The sequence below is a fragment of the Dermacentor andersoni genome, chromosome 4 (genome assembly GCF_023375885.2).
Source record: "Dermacentor andersoni chromosome 4, qqDerAnde1_hic_scaffold, whole genome shotgun sequence".
Taxonomy (NCBI): Eukaryota; Metazoa; Arthropoda; class Arachnida; order Ixodida; family Ixodidae; genus Dermacentor; species Dermacentor andersoni.
This window is the reverse complement of record NC_092817.1, coordinates 199,646,820-199,666,935: the sequence shown is the minus strand read 5'-3', so window position 1 is coordinate 199,666,935 and position 20,116 is coordinate 199,646,820. Positions and strand designations below refer to the sequence as shown.

General features: G+C 48.9%; 1 long non-coding RNA gene across 1 annotated transcript; it reads left to right on the top strand.

Moving 5' to 3' along the window:
- The first annotated feature begins 1,108 nt into the window (after positions 1 to 1,108).
- Positions 1,109 to 3,995, top strand: LOC129386719 (uncharacterized). Its single transcript, XR_008614020.2, has 2 exons — positions 1,109 to 2,028; positions 3,776 to 3,995. It is a non-coding gene; the product is annotated as an uncharacterized lncRNA (long non-coding RNA).
- The last annotated feature ends 16,121 nt before the right edge of the window (positions 3,996 to 20,116 follow it).

The window sequence follows — 20,116 nt, the reverse complement described above, 5'->3', positions numbered from 1 at the left end:
CTGCAGGCATCAGCAATTTCTGCCTTTAGCGCTTCTGGTGTAGTTGTAGGTTTGCGGTACACTCGGTCTTTCACATGTCTACACAAGAAGAAGTCAAGAGGTGTCAAGCCCGGTGACCTTTCAGGCCATACCACTGGTCCATGCCGCCCGACCCACTGGCGTTTGAAGGCTTCGTCAAGCCAGGTTCGGGCAAGGCTGCTGCTGCGAGCTGGTGCGCCGTCGTGCTGATACCAAGTTCGCTTTAAAAACACAAGATCACAGCGAAAATCTTCGACTGGGCCTTCCAAGATATCGTTCACGTACCGCTGAGCAGTGAGCATGTGATAAAAAAATATGGGGCCCATTATTCTTGCGTCAAAGATACCGCACCACACACTTAATGACCTGGTGTCTTAATGGTACTGGTGTCTGGCCTGCGCCACCCGATGTGGGTTCGTATCGCTCCAGTAATGCGCATTATGGATGTTGACTTGAGAACTCACGAAACACAGAACCTCTTAAAAACCTCTTGAAACGGCTACAAACGGCTATAGACGTCTTAGTCTATGATAAGACTGAAAATAGAATTTCTTCTAAACATAACCTCAGCACCTGGAATATTCTAGTACATATTCCATCTACGGTAAAACCCACCACTGGTGTCACCAGGGTATATTTTGGTGAACACATTCACAACGTCTAACTGAAGAACTTTTTTAGATCTTTTTGTCTAAAAGTGCATAAAATGCCAAACGGCGTGTTAAAGGTGCGGTTACCGTCGGCCGTCGGCGTTAACGAATTAAAGACGCCACAGACAAATCTAACTCGTAGGAAGCAACATAATAAGTTGGCTTTAATCTTCAATAATTTCACACCAGAACTTCAACAATCAAGGCGTGTTATTGTTTTCCATACGGGGCGCGCACACGACGCCTCGAAACCATTCTTCTATGCTCGCGTGCAGGTACTGACAGCAGCAGGAGCGAAACGCCGGTGTTGCAAAGCCACCGCGATGCGATCACTTCGGCGGCAGTCAATTGACACGCTCCAAATTTGTCACGCATCTCATTCCGTGCTGGAAACACTGGGAGACAGGAAGTTGGGAAAAAGCAATGCCTCATTGGAAAAAGAAAGGCCACTGCCGCCCGCCAAGTCTTGGTCGTAGGTTTGTTACGCCAACGCCTCCTATGGTTACGCCAGTTCTGCGTCATTCTAAGCCGTTCTGTACACTTATACTTGATATTAAATGGAGTCATTTAGCTGTACTGATGCTGTTTGCCGTGTGTTTTGCATCAGTGCTTCGTAACATCGGCTGTATTGCATGTATCACCAACGGCTTACTACCTTAATGGCGGGATCTACGTTCGCCGCCTTCGTTGTTCTCGGTGCATCTTTGTACGTGGGACGTTGGGATAACACTTTTTCCGGTAAGTGAAATACTTTGCACTTCGTTTTTCGTCAACAATGCGAATATTTTTGGCTGTTACCCGCTACAATTCCTGATGTATGGGCCCTTCTGCCCTGCGGGTTTTCGTCATCTTTCTTTGTGGTTAACGTAGCACGAATCAACCGAAGGGAGTGCATTCGATGAGGACGCGCTGGCTGTAACCCTGAACCAGACTGAACTCGCCCTATTTTGTGTCCTTTACTTCTTGCATGGATTACAGCGTTGCGTGTGCGGGCGTGTATGTCAGTAACTGTGTAGTTTGTAGCGTTCCCACTATATAGCAAAACAAAAAATATAACTGCAATGTTTACTTCGTCTATACAATTCCAACTGTGATCGGCTGCTGATGTAAAAATTTCACTGGTATCTTGTTCTAAATAAGCAGCAAAACCTTTAGCCTAGTAGGTGCTTCATCTGGGATTGCGATCACGACTGATTGGCATTTATTAATGAATGACTGTGGGCCACCTCATTTGTAATTGCAAATCTGTCTTTCAACTGACTTGATGCTCTCTTATTTTATTCTTTTCACTCTATATGCGGCTGGGCATCCTTCTTGCCCCTTGGCGCTAGCTGGATAACGGGACCTCATCATGATCAGTGTAAGCCAATGTACTGTACCCTCTCTGGTCCTCTCAGTACTTTGTGTATGGGTTAAGGCCAGAGAGCGCTTCGTGGTAAAATAGTTAGTTGGTGTCTCACAAAGGGGCATTTTTTTGCACTGGCCCTTTATAAGCTGCCACTATTATAACCAATTTCTCAGGGCCAGTGTACATGCACAGTTCTACTATTAATTAGTTCCTCTGAGCCTTACAAATTTTAACTGTAGGTAGTCAGTGCTATGTAAGAACTCACAATTAACTCTGCCGTGTCGTAATTTACCAGTATTTCATGCATGAGTAGAAATTTGCTACAGCAGTGTACATTACACCTTGCTTCCTTAATGCAGAAATGTATTCAAGCCAGTATTTGATTAGTTCTGTATTCGAAATGTTTTCGGTGTGATTTAGTTTCTTTACAGGAATTTACTGTACAGCATCAGCAAGCAGTCTAATTTAAGGTTTATGTGTGTGCTGCAAACAATATGTTTTGCCGCTAAATTGATAAAACATGGTCCGAGGCTTCCATACAAGAACGAACTTCAATTTGGCTGTACCACCGTTAGCACTTGGCTGGCGCTTGCCAAATGATTCACATCAGGTAGCTTCTGCAGACTGTTTTTTAACCTTATTGTGAGGAGATCGCACAATGACGTGTGGAGGCGCCTGCGTCTGAGATAGAGATTGTGCTGCAACATATGTGCATGTAGGACATGATGATGAGCGTTGCAGCAGTTTGCAGATGTGCTTTTAAAATTTTGTCATAACTATAAATTTACCTGTGCTGCTTTTGTCATCTATTTCAATAATATCATTCGAGGTGTTATCAGAATTTAGCCATTCATTTGCCCTGGCACATTAGGGTGCCAGAGTTGACCTTTCACTAGGTGGACAATTATTCAGCTTGGACCATTACTTGAATGCATCTTTTTGTGTGCAGTGGCTTCTCAATTGCGAGTCAACGTAGATGCTCAGAATTACCTGGGTCTATAGATGCACTTATGAATTTGCTACCTGTACAAATCACTTTGCACTTTCTTGCGCAACAAGTATGTTAACACTTCCAAGACAGTAAGCAATGTTATCGTTTGATCACATCATGAGATACTTCCAATTTTTATGACGTATCATCCAAGGTGATGCGTCATTGGTTTGAGGCATTGCCCTAAGCCAATTAGGGTGACATGAAAATATATCAACAAAAAATGATTGATCCAGCCTAGAAGTGTTGCTTTAGGACACTGATTTATCACCAGTCCCCCTTTGCATGCTACCTCTTGCCCTGTACTGTGTCATGTTTGAGTTTGAAAAAAAGGCTACAGCTAGACAGTGCAAAATGCCAAACTTGCTTTTGGTTTAACAATATAAAATGCTATTTAACTTTTTAATTAAGTTAGTACATCATTTACCTGCAGAGTTGGTTACTGTATTAAACTGGTTATATTTTGCAGGAAGCTTCTCAGACTTGTTTGACAAGTGCCTTTTAGCCACAAAACACCATATAATAATTTGAAGGCTTACTTTGTCTGACTTTGCTCTGCAATTTAATAACTATATGCCAATAAATATACTAGTAATTTTAAACATCATCACATACATAGCTTAAGATACCCGTAATTTAAGAGAAAGGAATGGGCTTAAATTTAATTTTAATGTGAGCCAAACTTCTTACTTGGCACATATTGCTAATTGAAGTTCCAAATTGAACATTCCTATTTCCTCCCTCACCTTCTTCCCCTATTTTGTGCAGGTATTGATTGCCTATGTCTACAAGAACCTTCACGCGTGGCCTATGACAGCAAGCTTTTGTGGGCAGCCAGTGCTGTCCTACAAAGGCTGGCCTGCTGTGGCAGCAGCGGCAATCATCTTCAAGATTCATGCATGATCACCTTTGCTGCTATTTGTTACTCTTGTTAATTACACTTTCTGCATCATTTCTAATTTATTAGGTAATAAACATGACTATGTGACATGGTGTGAAGTAGATGTCTTGCTGCATGTTCACTTGCTATCATGTTTTATGCATGAAAAAAACCATCGTACAGTCTATTAAAAAAGTAACGGCACATTATGGTTTATCTTTCAATTCCGGTTACATGCAACGTGCAAGGAATTCACTAATGGGTGGTATGCCGAGAGCGTAAACGTTTATTTTCAAATCAGCAAGATTCGAGTCCGGCGTCTCTTTAGTGGGTCTGGGCACCCGCCGCGGACGCCGTTCCGGGACCTTGTCTCGAAGCGGCTTCCTCGGCTCGCTGGACGGCCCAGAGTTGTGCTGTCAAGTTCGAGCTGAGCAGTGCGGTCTTCCAGCGTGAAGCGGAGGCTGGCCGTGGAAGAGACGGAGGGGTCGGCGCTGCCCGACTTGTTAAGTCCCGACACTCCCATAGCATGTGATTAAGTGTGGCAACCTCGCCACACGATGTGCATTTGTTTGTAGTGTACATGTCTGGATACATGGCGTGCATGAGTCTGGGGTTTCTGTAAGATTTCGTTTGTAATTGTCTGAAGTGTACTGCTTCTGTCCTGTCTAACCTAGCGTGAGGGAATGGGTATACGCGTCTTTGTAACTGGTAGCGTGTCGTGATGTCGTGGAACCTGGTCATACGATCCTCCCACGCCCAGACGTTTGCAATACCCCGCGGGGGCTCATCCTCCGATGATGCTCGGTGAGTTAGGCCTCGAGCAACGCGGTGAGCCGCTTCGTTGGGGGTGCTCAATCCAATGTGTGCCGGGATCCATAGCAAATGCCTTCGGTTATCGAAGTCGGCCTCTCCCTGGTGTATGGGATGTCGCTGAAGTATGTGATACGCCTCTTGCGAGATGCGCCCGTTTGCAAAATTGCGAATTGCCGTTTGCGAATCGCAGATCACGTATGTAGCTTTCGTTTGTGTGAGGGCCAGTGCTATGGCCGCTTCCTCTGCCGCTTCGGCATGGGCCGTGTTCACGGTGACGCTCGTGAGATGGTTGCCTCGGTGGCTAGGAACTGCCGCCACGAAACTCTTCCTGTCTCGATAACGGGCTGCGTTGGTGAAGACCGCGTCCTTGGTATGCCGAAGAACTGGCCATTATTTCTGCGTGATGCTGTGCAAGCATGTGGCGTTACCTTACAAGGAACACCCACAAAGTAAGTTACAATTTACATTTAAATGAGGCATGGACATCAGAAAAAAAAGGAATATTTATATTGCCAGTTAGAGTGGTCCTCGGAGTGTTTTTCCAATTGTGAACTATCCTTTATTTCTTAACAAAACAATTCATTGCAGCACAGCGTTCTGTTTCGTATACTGGTGTCAGGTTATCCTGCCTCCTGTAGCTGAAACCAAGATGTAATTTTTGCCTGGACTGCAGCATCACTGACAGAATGTTTCCCTGCTAGGAAATATTTCAATTTGCTGAAGACCCAGCAGGGAGAAGTTTTGTCAATAATGACGTATTTCATGAAGAGGTGTTCTTGTTTAAGTAAATGGGCGAACATTGGCATGATATCAGCATACAATACAGGTCTTGTTTTATTTACAAAATAGCTCTGACAGGTGGCATTCAATTGATTGGTCTAAGTAAAAAGCACTAATCGAGCAATGTGGGGCTGTACTACACTATTCCCATGGTTCACATCTGGAAAACCTACCTGTGCATCACTCTATTCGACAATATAAACTTTCTTTTTCTGATGTCCGTGCCTCGCTTAAAATATATTTTAACTGTGGGTGAACCTTGTGGTACTCTAACAGCTGCCGCAAAAATTTGAGGGAATGTCATAGAAGTCTTCAGTTGTTCTTGTCAAGCCGTCCATTAGCCAACTTTTAGCGTAACCTTAGCAGGGCTTACTGAAGTGCTTATACACATCCATGGCTACAAGATGTCTTGATCAAGACAGCTACTAGCCTTTTGAATTAGCCGTTCAAGACATCTTTCAGACGTCAAATAGCTGCTTCCGTGTTTCGTGGGATATAATTTCTGGAGGAGGTTATCATCTGTCCAGAGCACATTAATTGTCAACAAAATCCGGTATTTCGTCACTGTTCACAAGGATTCAATTTCAGGAATAAAGCCGCCATTGAAAGTCTCTTCCCTGCAGCTTTTGATGTAGTTGGAGGTGATACGGATGCATTTCAGCCTTCCTAAGAACTCTTGAAACTGGAGGCTTTGAAATGCCGACCTCACCGCTCACATCACGCACGCTGGAATGAGTGTTTGCAGTCATGAAAGCCAAAATGTCTCCTTCAGCCTCTTTACTGATGGTCCCCTTTCTATGCCGCGTCTTCTTAAACTACCTGTTTCTTTCAGCATCAAGTAACTCCTCATAATTGTGTTCGCGCTAGGTCTTCCCCCACATTGCCAATTTCAGTATACCTTGGCACCTTTCCTCTCGTCGCCCCGTGCCGCTCCCGAGGCTAAGACCATGTTCGCCTTCTGCTCGCTTGAGTACGGCATGCTTTAGGCACTGTAAGCAAATTCTTCTAAACGGTTACGCAGAACGGCTGCAATAGACAGTCGAGCTCACATGCATCTAGCCGCTGGCTCAGCCTGGAAGAAAAGCGGCGTTGTAGCAAATGATGCTCTCTCTCGCACAGGTTCCTGATGTATGATGCATGTTTTGTGTGTATTTTTTCCTATTCCGCATCGACTTGAATGCAGGAAAAAAAAAGTTGCTCTTCTCGTCATATCGAAATAAACAGCTGATGATGGCGCGTTCTTCTGCGACAGGCGCGAGCGGCTGCTGACGAAACGATTTTTCGGAGCGCGGTCGCCAGCCGCTGCCGGTAATGTCCGAGCCAAGCAAAGCATAGCAAAGGTTGAAGCCCATTCTCGTAAGTAAAGGGAAGGCGCGGCGCTGGCGATGTTTTTACAAATCACTCGTGAGATCGCTGTAATCGCGGCGCATTCGGGCGCACAGAGCGCGCTGTCACGTGGTATTTTTTAAGCTCAGCGGGCTTTCGTGTTTCCCGAATAAAAACGGCCTCGCTAACTCTATCTCGTTGGAAGTACCTGGGTTGGGCAATATTTGTGAAGCTCCACAACTTTCCTATTGACGCCTGAACATTTCAAGCTATATTTAAAAAGTTAATTAATTTATCTCGGCTAATTACTCAAAAAAGACGAGCAAGAAAGTGGTATTGTAAGTTCAGATAAACGCTAACAACGTCCACACGATTTCTATTCTGAAGAACGCATAGTTTTTTTTTTCAATATCTTGGTCCAAGGTAGCTGGGACACCCTGTATATATTGTAACGATGTTGGGGAATACAGGTTAACAAAACAACAATATTTATTAAGGGCGAATCTGTGCCCACAACTAAACGTCACTGCGGTCATGAAGAATCCCCGGCAGTCGCGTTCTCAAATTGGCGTCGAACCGTCTTCTTCTTTCTTCCCTCGTGATACATTGTGCGCGTGGCGCATGCGAGCCGGGTCCAACTGGCTACTCGTGCAATGAAGATCGCTGTTGTTGCTGAACAACACCACTGTACGGCGTGCAGTGTCCAATTCGAAGGGCGCGCAACTTGAATGTGACCAAGTTGTCGCGGCATTATCCTCCTCATTACCGCATCGGCCCGATGCGCGAGAGGAAGTGGGCGTTCCTGTAGGCTCTTGCCGTTATTTTTTTTCGTGACCTCTCGTGGTAGGGTTTCATGCGGACAACATGCACAACTTCCGTGGAGTTGCGCCGTCTTGAGCTCTCGTGTCCAGCAGATTTCACTTGGTAAGTGACGTCTCTTATACGACGAAGTATTTCGTAAGGACCGAAGTATCGCCAGGGAAGCTTTTCAGACAGTCCACGGCGCCGCACTCGGGTCCATATCACACGTTGTCACCGGGCTGAAAATGAGCTTCTCTACGTTGCTGGTTGTACCGGCTGGAGTCGATGCGTTGTTGGCGGCGTGTTCGGTACCTTGCCATCTGTCGTGCCTCCTCGGCTCTTTGCAAGCAATCATCTAGGTCTGATGAGTTGTTTACTTCATCTAGCAGCAACATAGCATCCAAAGTTGCGGTTACTGCTCGGTCGAATACAAGTTCAAACGGGGCGACTCGTGTTGTTTCCTGAACGGCCGTATTATATGCGAAGGTGATGTATGGCAAAATTTCATCCCACAGCCTATGTTCAACGTCGACGTACATCGAAAGCATGTCGGTCAGTGTTCTGTTGAGGCGTTCAGTTAAACCGTTTGATAATGGCACGCCGTAGTTCTCTTATGATCAGTATGTGTCATTTGCAACAAGGATTTCATTAGGTCCGCAGTAAAGGCTGTTCCACGATCGGTAATAACTGTGGGAGCTCCATGCCTGAGCACGATAGGCTGCTGAGCACAAGGACGCGGGATCGAATTCCGGCCATGGCGGCCGCATTTCGATGGGGGCGAAATGCGAAAACACCCGTGTACTTAGTTTGGGGGCACGTTAAAGAAACCCAGGTGGTCGAAATTTCCGGAGTCCTCCACTACGGCGTGCCTCATAATCAGAAAGTGGTTTTGGCACGTAAAACCCCATAATTTATTTATTTATTTGAGCACGATATTTTTTACAAAGAATTTTGCAACAACTTCGACAGCCGTCGTACAGGGAATCAGTTTCTGCGTAACGGGTCAGATAGTCCGTGGCCACAACTATCCACTTTTTGCAGAAAGATTATGTTGGGAAGGGTCCAAGGAGGTCCACACCAACTTGTTGCAAAGGGGCTTTCGGTGGCTCTATTGGCTGGAGGAGGCCTGCCGGTTTTACGCATGGAGTATTGCGCCTTTGACACTCACGACGTCTTGACATAGTGCTGCACTGATGCTAATAACTTAGGCCAGTGGTATTTCAGACCAGTCCTGGCGAATGTACGGCTCACGCCCATGTGTCCAGACGTCGGTTCATCGTGACATGCATGCAAAATTTCTTCTTGCATAGATGTGGGTACGACAAGTAAAAACTTTGTCTCGTTGTTCTCGAAGTTTCTCTTGTAGAGGACACTTCCTCGCAGACAGAACGAGGATAGCCCTCTATAGAAAATACGCGGGAGTTGAACGTCGAGTCCCTCCAGGCGCTGTAAAAGTGGAAGCAATTCCGGGTCATCTCGTTGTTTTGGAGCAATTTGTGACGCGTCAACAATTCCAAGAAACGAAAAATCCTCTTCTTCTGACACAGTTGTCTCGACGGGTGCGCGTGAGAAGCAGTCGGCATGGCTCTGTTTCCTCCCGGAACGGTATACGGCAGAAATGTCATATTCTTGAAGCCTAAGGCTCCATCTTGCTAGTCGTCCGGATGGATCCTTGAGATTCGCCAGCCAGCAAAACGAATGGTGATCGCTGACTGCTCTGAATGGTCTACCATAGAGGTAGGGCCGAAATTTACATATTGCCCAAATGACTGCAAGACACGCTTTCTCGGTTGTGGAGTAGTTTGCCTCTGCTTTCGGGAGCTTACGGCTGGCATAAGCTATTACTTTCTCCTGGCCGCTATTCCACTGCATTAGTATGGCACCGAGGCCGACGTTACTCGCATTGGTATCAACTTCAGTGTCGGCTGTCTCATCAAAATGTGCAAGGAGTGGAGAAGCTTCAAGGCGTTTCCTTAACTCATCAAAGGCGTCTTGTTGTTCGCTTTTCCACATGAAAGGTTCATCTTCTCTTGTTAGTATTGTAAGGGGCTCAGCAATCTTTGAAAAGTTTTCCACAGATCTTCTGTAGTATGCGCATAAACCCAAAAAACGTCGCAATGACTTTGTCTGATTGTGTCGGGAACCTCGCAAGAGCTGCTGTCTTTTCGGGATATGGCCGAACGCCTTCAGCACTGATGACGTGTCCGAGAAACCGAAGTTCATCGAAGCCGAATTGACATTGTTCCGGCTTAATTGTCAAGTCTGCTGCGCGAATAGCTTCTAATACTAATCGCAGGCGTTCTATATGTTGGTCAAATGTTGCGGAAAATACGACATTATCCAAATACACTAAGCATGACTTCCATTTCAATCTTGTGAGCACAGTGTCCATCATCCGCTGGAACGTTGCAAGCGCGGAAAAGAGGCCGAATGGAAGCGCTGTAAGTTCGTTGTAAGGGGTTACGAAGGCTGGCTTTTCACGGTCCCGCTCATCCACCTCTATTTGTCAATATCCACTCTTGAGATCCAGGGAGGAGAAAAACTTTGCACATCGGAGCTGATCTAACGGATCGTCGATACGCGGAAGGGGGTATACATCATGCTTAGTTACGCTGTTCAATTTATAGTAGTCGACGCAGAATCCAAGTGTATTATCTTTTTTCTTAACGAGCACTACGGGAGACGACCATGGACTGCTGGAAGGCTGAATAACGTCATCTTATAACATCTCCTCTACTTGATTCTTGATTATCTCCCTTTCTTTTGGTGAAACTCGATACGGGTGCTGGCATACCGGTCTCGTGGCGTCCTCTGTTATGATTCTGTGCTTTGCAACAGACGTGCGCCGTACCTTCGAGGAAGTGGAGAAGCAGTCCGAAAAATCCTTTAGCAGGGCATATATCTGTTTCTTTTGGGCATCCGGAAGTCTCGGGTTGACGGTAATTGATATGTCGACACTGCAGGTTCCTGGCAGAGCATTTGACGTCGTCGTTAGGCTGCATAATTCGGTCGCTACACAGAACTCGTGGAAATAGGCAATAGCTGTTCCTGTGCAATGTGTTGGAATTCATTTCCGAAGTTCGTAAGTGCGACATTTGCACGGCCATCGCTTAATTGAACAAGAGCCCAAGCCACGTTTGTTGAAAAAGAGCTCTGTTTCCCTCCGCTATGCCTTCGTGGTCGTAAAATGTTTCTTTCTCCACAAGAACCATTATACTGCAGCGTGGCGGCACAGTTACATCATCATCAACGCCGCGCAGTGCAGAAACACATCGCTCCTCCGATTCTTCAACGGGCATAGCTTGTTTTGTCGAGAGAGACACACTGGACCTACGTAGGTTATTTATGGCGCGTTAGCTTGTAGAAAATTCATTCCCAATATAAGTTCCCGTGAACATTCTGGCAGTACAATAAAGTCAGAAACGTAAGTAGAGCCTTTTATCGTAAGTCTTGCGGTGCATCGGCCAAGGGGTGTAGTAAGGTGACCGCCTGCCTTTCGTATCTGCCGTCCAGTCCAATACGTCACAACGTTTTTCAGGTGCTTTGCCATCTTGAAGATTATTACCGAATAATCAGCGCCGGTGTCGACCAAGGCATTCAGCTCGCATCCGTCTATTATCAACCGCAAATTTGATGTAATCGTTTCGTTCCTGCACCTAGCTGTTTACTGGAATTATCTCGTCATCGCATTGGAACCATGTTGGAGGATCTTCGTAACTCTGGTTATCAGCGGCCTCACCTCCACAGGTCGCTTGCCTCAGTTTTCCTGGTGTGGGCCTGGTGAACGATGCCTAGGCGATCTTGGAGACGCGCATGGGCTAGGCGATCGGTAGCGCATGGGCGACGGTGGCCGTGGTTGATGTTGGCGAGGAGTAATGGGGCTTTGGCGCGTGGACAAGTATTCTTCGATCTCTACTGGCCGTTCACCGTTTCGGGGGCATGTTGCACTTAAAGGAAAACCCCTTAATCCAGCTTGACGGTACGGGCAGAACCTATACAGGTGACCCGCTTCTCCGCAGTGAAAACACAGAGGCCTGCGCTCGTGGTCACGCCAGACGTCACTTTTCCGGTGCCTTTGTTCCACAAAACGAGGGGCACTACGTGCTGGTGGCGGATAGGCAGCCGGTGGTTCCAGCAGACGAGGTGCAATGTGTACTGTCGGCGGGTAGGGAACGGTCGTCGTAACTGCTCCGCTACTGTGTACCGCGCGTTGCCTGAGTACGTCGGCGTACGTTGGGGTACGCCGCATCGGCTGTGGCTCACGCTCTGGATCCCGTATGACCTGCCTCAGTTCGTCCCGACAACGTCGACGATAGATAGTGCAGCTGGAGTCTGAGGTGTCTGCAACTTGTTGTGTTCTTCCCTTATCACTGACCGGATGAGCTCCCGCAGGGCTTCAAGGTCGTTCGGCACGCCTCCAGAGAAGACATGGGCAGGTGCACAGCTTGCCTCACGGTTGTGTTGCCGAGCCCGCTGTTCCAGCGTCTTTTCGATGGTCATTGCTTCGTATATGAACTCGGCGACCGTGCGCGGTGGATTGCGGACGTGAACTGCGAAGAGTTCTTGCTTTACTCCACGCATGAGCTGGCGCAGCTTCTTATCTTCACTCATGCTTGGATAGCACGCATGAACAGGCGGGACATGTCATCGATGTACATCGCCACGTTCTCGTTTGCGAGCTGGTTCCTAGCTTGAAGAGCAATTTCCGCCTTTTTTTTACGATCCCTGCTGGCGTATGTTGGTAGCAGTTGTCGTCTAAATTCCTCCCAAGAGGACAAAGAGGGTTAGTGGTTTTCATACCACGTTTTGTCGAAGTCCTTCAAAGCGAAATATACGTTACGGAGCTTCTGTCTCTCATCCCATTCATTAAAGCTCGCCACTCTCACAAACAGTTCCAACCAGTCTTCCAGGTCTTCGAAAGAGTCGCCATGGAGTGTTGGCGCCTTGCGAGGTTGGCTTACGACCAGCTGTGTCGGTATTACCTGGCTAGTCATTGTGGCGGCGTCCGTTGTCTGAGTTTCCCTTGGCGTGAAGAGAAGAGGGCCGAATTCGGGAGGTCACCTCGAAGACGGCGGCTGGTCCGCTGGTGTACAGGTGTCAGTTCCACGGGATGGACTCGCTGGTTGTCGGGGCTACGCTGACTTTCGTTCATGGGGCTTCGACTCATACCCTGCCTCCACCAGAAATGTAACGATGTTGAGGAATACAGGTTAAGAAAACAACAATATTTATTAAGGGCGAACCTGTGCCCACAACTAAACGTCACTGCGGTCATGAAGAATCCCCGGCAGTCGCGTTGTTGTTGTTGTAGCCTGCGATGCGTGTGGCTCCTACCCACGTTGGGGGATTGGCCAGAAATGGGTGGATTATTCAAAATTATTATGGAGCATAAATTTCCTAATAGCTATTGAAATAGCATTGAATAGCGCTTAATTACCTGCTAAATAAAATCAGGAAGGTCATATTGAATGAGTAATAATTAATTTAAAAGTAAAAACAAAAAGAAAGGAATTTAGCAGGGCATTCGTTTAGATTCCGTAAGAAATGTTCGGACAGCGAAGCATGCATCCCTGTGGCTGAATCCCAAAGTGGACGCTCCGAACGAAAGAATTGAAGGTTCTGTCAAGTCCAGGCCAATTCTTCGAAAAGATATTTCCAACCATCTTTTTCTAACCGCAGTAAAGCGGCGACAAGATAGAAGAAAGTGGTGTATCGACTCTTCCTCATTACAAAAAGAGCAGAGGGGGGAGGGAACCAAACCCGACCTGTGTAAATAGAAATTCAGCGAGGGTACGCGGCAGCGTAATTTGGTGAGGCAGACCTCAAGCATCTTTGTGTCACAGGATTCGCTATGCCAGGGAAATGCCAGGTGCTTATACTCTGGAGAGGCAGTCAAATGTGGGTTTGATAAGGCTAATCTTATTGATCGCATCCGAAATCTTGCCGCCGTGATCTGTGCTGTCACTGGTAGAATAGGAAGAACAGGGCCGGATAGTGATGCATTTGCCAGTGAATCAGCAGTTTCATTAAAAAACAAACCTTTATGCCCTGGCACCCAAATCAAATGAACACATTGCACATGGGCTGGAACTAGTAAGTGGAATAGTTGCGTTCTCAAACTGGCGTCGAACCGTCTTCTTCTTTCTTCCCTCGTGATACATCGTGCGCGTGGCGAGTGCGAGCCGGGTCCAACCGGCTACTCGTGCCACGAAGATCGCTGCCTGTTGTTGCTGAACAACACCGCTGTACGGCGTGCAGTGCCCAATACGAAGGGCGCGCAACTTGAATGTGTCGAAGTTGTCGCGGCAATATATATATATATATATATATGGCCCAGATGATCTGCAAGCGGCGTTGCCTTGAGGGAGGAGTGCCAGAGAGAATCTTCTGCGCTTGGGGTGCTATCAGTCCTCTTGTGTAGTTACGAATGGCCGTTTTCGAATCGCTGATGATGAAGTGTGCATTGGTAGCCGCGTAGGCCAAAGCGATGGCCGTTTCTTCTACTTCGGGTTGCGTGGTGAATATTGATGCGGCCGCGGCGAGGCGGTACTGCGAACCTGTAACTGCGACGACCGCCATGGCGTTTTGGTTGGGGTATTCTGCTGCGTCCACGTAGGTTACGTCAGCGGCTTGGTCGTAGCGCTTTTGTAGTTGTTTAGTTCTTTCTGCACGTCGCTCCGGATTGTGTTCAGGGTGCATATTGCGAGGTATGGGCGGGATGACTATCTGAGCACGAATGTTTGGAGGGATGGGTTCTTCTGGTCCGAATTGGGTGGTGTAGGTTATGCCTAGGGTGTCTAGAATGTGCCTGCCAGTGGTGGAATTGGCGAGTCGTTCGTATTGGCTAATACGCTGCGCTTCAATGAGCTCGTCTATGGTGTTATGAATGCCGAAGGCGTCCAGTTTCTCGTTAGAGGTGGTGATGGGAAGATGTAAGGCTTGTTTACAGGCTCTCTTGATCACGGTATTGAGTTTGAGCTTGTCAATTGCATTGAGGCTAAGGTACGGGGCGACATAGGTGATCCTGCTCAGGGCGTATATATATGCGGTTGCTAGGCGTATAAGGTTGTTTTCTTTCATGCTGTGATGTCGATTTCCGATGCGTGCAATGAGGCGAGTGGTTTGGTGTACTTGATTATCTAATTGCTTGAGTATCTCCGTGTTTCTGCCGTTTTGTTGGATGCGTAAGCCAAGGATACGAATGCTAGGTACAGTAGGTATGCGTTGCTGGTGCACGTGGAGTTCTATCTCGGGCGGGTGAGGGTCTGGACGTCTACCTCCCCGATTCGGCTTGTACAGAAGGAGCTCCGATTTCTGTGGGGAGCACGCCAGGCCGCACGGTTCTACGTATGCAACGACCTCGTTGATGGCTTGCTGCAGCGTGTCTTGGATGTCCCCGTCGCTGCCCCCGGTGACCCACAAGGTGATATCGTCTGCGTAGAGGCTATGCTTGAGGTTGGGGATGCTAGCTAATGCAGGCGGTAGTCCGAGCAAGGCCACGTTAAACAGAAAAGGGGATAGAACCGATCATTGCGGCGTGCCTTTGCTGCCGAAGTGAATAATTGGCGACTGCAACCCTCTGATGGTAATGGTGGCCGTGCGACATGTAAGAAAATTCTTCACGTAGTTATATGTTCGACGTCCAACCTGGAGTTGTGCCAGTTGGTCCAGTATGGCCTCATGCGTGACGTTATCGAAGGCCTTGGTTAGGTCTAGCCCCAAGATGGCTCTGGTGTCCAGCCTGGAGCTTTTATCGTCATCGATAATTTGGTGTTTGAGCTGAATCATGATATATTGAGCAGAAAGTTTCGGGCGGAAGCCAACCATGGTATTGGGGAAGAGGTCGTTGTCGTTCATATGTCTGTGTAAGCGTGTGAGGATGACGTGTTCGAGGACCTTTCCGACACATGAAGTGAGGGAGATAGGGCGGAGGTTTTCGAGTAGGAGGCGCTTCCCGGGTTTGGGAATTATAATAATTTTGGCTTCTTTCCATTGTGAGGGGAGGTTTCCAGTTTCCCAGTATGCGTTAAAATAAACTGTGAGGGCTAGTATAGAATCCTCATCTAGGTTGCGAAGCATTTTATTAGTAATGCCATCAGGTCCTGGGGCCGAGTTAGGGCGGAGTGCGAGGATGGCTTCACGTACTTCTGCTGCTTGTATGGGCGCGTCCAGGTTGTCGTTCGCGGTGCCTGTGTATGCTGGAGCGAGTGTAGTAGGTTGAGGTCCTATGTATCGATCTATCAGCTCTTGAAGAACTTGTGCGTCCGTGCCGGGATGGGTGTGAATAATTTTTTGCAAGTTGTGCTGTTGTGTGTTCTTGCTGTTGGCCGGATCGAGGAGGCAACGGAGGTTATTCCACGTTTTGGGCAGGTTTGGTTGCCGCTCCATGCTGTCGCATGTGCTGTGCCAATTTTGACGAGCAAGTTGTTGTGCATAGTCTTCGATGTGAAGGGTGAGAGTACTAATACGTTTCCTGAGCGTTCGGTTGAGCTTGTTGTGTTTGTATCTGCGTTGCAGACAGGCGAGGGCTTCCCACATATGCAGTAACTTGCTATCTGCCTCCTGCAGATTGGCTTCCTCAGGCACCAATTTAGTGGCTTCGCTCGCGTCTTGCAGCAAGGATGCGACCCAATCTTCGAAAGGGGGTTGGGTACCGGAGAAAGAGGTGAGGGCTCTGGCCTGCCGGAAAGCGTCCCAGTTCGCTATGCGGAGTTGACGGCCCTTAGGCTTTCGCGGGCCCGCTCGAACTGTTGTTTGGATTAAATAGTGGTCGCTGCCCAAGTTGTCTTGTGTGTTGATCCAGTCTGTTTGTGGAATTCGTTTTGCGAATGTCAAGTCCGGAGTAGTGTCTCTGCTAACGCTGTTTCCCATACGAGTGGGACAAGTTGGATCCGTGTTAGAAGACGCCGCCAGAACGCGGATTGAGAACCGGGAGTCGACCATGACAACATATGGGACCTGTTCCGTAACGGCTTCGTGCGCACCTTTACCAGCGTCGTGCACAAGGAAAGGGCCGAAGCTATGCTGGACGCCCGAGTGCAGCTACCTAACGAGAACGTTGCCATATTTACGGAAGAAACGAGCCGTATGTTCCGCCACGCCGACCCGGATATGCCCGAGGAGAAGTCCGCCTACTCATGCGTGGTGTGAAGAACTTTTCGGCGCAATGATACGAAGCCCACCGAAGACCGTAGAAGAGTTCCTTCGCGAGGCCACCTGCATCGAGAAGACACTCGAAATGCGGAACCGGCAATTCAACCGCCGTAAAAACGCTACCAACTACGCAGGAATTCAATCACTGGCCACGTACGGTCTGCGCGAGACCATCAGGGCCATTGTGCGCGAAGAACTGCGCAAGGTCTTGCCTTCGTCGCAGCCTCAAGTGGCCTCGATCGCCGACATCGTGAAAGAAGAGGTGCACCGATCGCTTGGAGTTACTGAGGTGCAACAATTACCGCAGCCCCAGCCAGAAGCGACACATACGCCGCTGTAGCCCGCCGTCACGTTCCCGCTCCGCGCCCACGGCAGGGCCCAGTGACGACACAGTTCCGTCGTCCACCACCACCCCCACCGCCAGCACGCCAACCCGTCACCCCACGTGGCATTCCAAGGAAGACTGACGTTTGGCGCGCCCCCGACCACCGTCCCCTTTGCTATCACTGCGGAGAAGCCGGGCACATCTACCGCCGATGCCCATACCGGGAGATGGGACTCCGAGGGTTCGCCGTTAACGCGCCGCGACCATAGATTGGCGAACGACCTCGCGATATCGCCGACTACCTCGCCGCCACTCAGTGGAGCCTTCGACGACCGTCCCGTTCGCCGTCACCAGGCCGCTACCTGTCGCCGCAGCCCCGACCATACACCGGCCCAGCCCGGGGCCGCTCTGAGAGCCCATATCCGGAAAAGTAAAAGCCGCAACCGATGGAGGTGCGGTTGCTGTTCGTCGAACTGACGAAGATCCCCTGCCGCCGACGAAGATGACAAAGAGACCATCTCGACGACATGACACGCCACCGTCCCGACGAAGTCAGAAAGCCAAGACTACACCGACGAAAGACGACGCGACGTTCCAGCTTCAGTTCAACATGACGCAGCCGTGATCCGACGCCAAGACCCAACTGCAATGCCAGACAAAAAACCACCGACCTCGACGTGCTTCTCGACGGCCACGCAGTTACCGCCTAAATGGACACAGGGGCCGATTACTCCATAATGAGTGAGCACATCGCCGCCCAGTTGAAGAAAGTTAAAACTGCATGGGAAGGCCCTCAAATTCGAACCACTGGAGGACACCTCATTACGCCGACTGGAATCTGCACGGCAAGAATTACCGTTCATGACCGGACTTACCCTGCCACCTTCGCTATCCTCCAACAGTGTTCATGAAACGTCATTCTCGGCATGTACTTCCTGAGCCAACACGGCGCAATCATAGACCTGAAGTCAAAATTTATAACACTGTCGGAAGATCAAGCGATACCACCGGAGGGCTCTCGTAGTCACCACGCCTTGAGTGTGCTCATCAAGTGAGCATCCCTCCGCGCTCCAGCATTATTATTTCCGTCGGGACCGAAACACCCGCTGACGTCGAAGGCGTCATCGATGGCAACCAACATCTACTGCTTGACCGTGAAATTTGTGTCGCAAGAGGGATCGCTCGACTCCACGGAGGGAAAGCGGAAGTGATGCTAACCAACTTCAGCCAAGAGTTCAAGCACATCAACAAGGGCACGACAATCGCGTACATCGAGGAAATTGTGGAAACCAGCAATGCCTTTGTCCTCTCGGATTCTGCCGCATCTGCCCTGATGAGCATAGTCCCTGAACCAGACTTCAACGTAAATCCAACTCTTCCTATGAGTAAGCAGCAACAGATTAGAAGTCTTCTCCGACAATACAAGGACTGCTTTTCGACGTCATCGAGGATTCCACAAGCACCAGTTGCAAAGCATTGCATAATAACCGAAGAGTGCACTCGACCACTCCGCCAGAGCCCTTACCAAGTTTCGATGCGAGAACGTGAAGCTTTTGGGCAACAAGTCGACGAAATGCTGCGCGACGACATCATCCAGCCGTCGAAAAGCCCATGGGCATCTCCTGTAGTCCTGGTGAAGAAAAAGGACGGAACCCTACGCTTCTGCGTCGATTATCGTCAACTGAACAACATCACGAAGGACGTGTTCCCCCTTCTACGGATAGACGACGCATTGGATCGGCTCTGCAACGCTAAATACTTCTCATCGATGGACCTCAAGTCTGGCTACCGGCAAATAGAAGTCTACGAGAGAGATCGCAAAAAGATCGCTTTCATCACGCCAGACAGCCTCTACGAGTTCAAGGTCACGCCATTCAGACTTAGCTTGGCGCCTGCAACATTTCAGCGCGTCATGGACACGGTGTTAGCAGGATTGAAGTGGCAGACGTGTCTTGTTTACTTAGATGACGTCGTTGTCTTCGTCGGAAATTTCGACGATCACCTTAGGCGGATTGCGACAATATTAGAGGCCATCAAGTCATCAGGGCTCACTTTGAAGCTGGAAAAGTGCCGCTTCGCTTACAATGAGCTTCTGTTCCTAGGCCACGTCATCAGCAAATCTGGAGTACGCCCCGACCCGCAGAAGACAACTGCCATCGCAAAGTTCTCGCAGCCAATCGACAAGAAGGCAGTGCGCAGATTCCTTGGCATGTGTGCCTACTATAGGCGCTTTGTCAAGGACTTTTCAAGCATCGAGGAGCCGCTAACACATCTAACCAAATGTGATGTCGAGTTCAAGTGGGAAACGCCGCAGGATGACACATTTCGAGAACTCAAACGATGCATGCAGTCGCCGCTGGTACTTGCACACTTCGACGAGGACGCCGATACCGAAAGCCACACTGACGCCAGTAGCCTAGGCCTCGGTGCCATCCTAGTCCAGAGGAAAGACTGACTTGAACGGGTGATATCTTATGCTAGCCGTTCGCTATCAAAAGCTGAAGGCAATTATTCTACGACTGAAAAGGAATGCCTCGCCATCATTTGGGCTACAGCTAAATTCCGCCCTTACCTCTATGGCAGGCCATTCAAAGTCGTGAGCGACCACCACGCATTGTGTTCGCTAGCTAACTTAAAGGGCCCTTCAGGACGGCTGGCGTGGTGGAGCCTCAGACTACAAGAATATGACGTCACGGTAATATACAAGTCCGGAAGAAAACACTCCGACGCCGACTGCTTATCACGCGCCCCCATCGATCCCCCGCCGCAAGACGACGAGGACGGCGACGCCTTCCTTGGGATAATAAGCGCGGAAGACTTCACTAAACAGCAACGAGCAGACCCGGAGCTAAAAGGCCTCGTCGAGTATTTGGAAGGGAACACCGACATTGTCCCTAGGGCATTTGAGCGCGGGTTGTCTTCATTCACATTACAAAACAACCTGCTCGTGAAGAACCTCTCGCCAGTCCACACCAGCTACCTTCTTGTTGTACCGTCAGCGCTGCGTCCAGAAGTACTGCACGCCCTACAC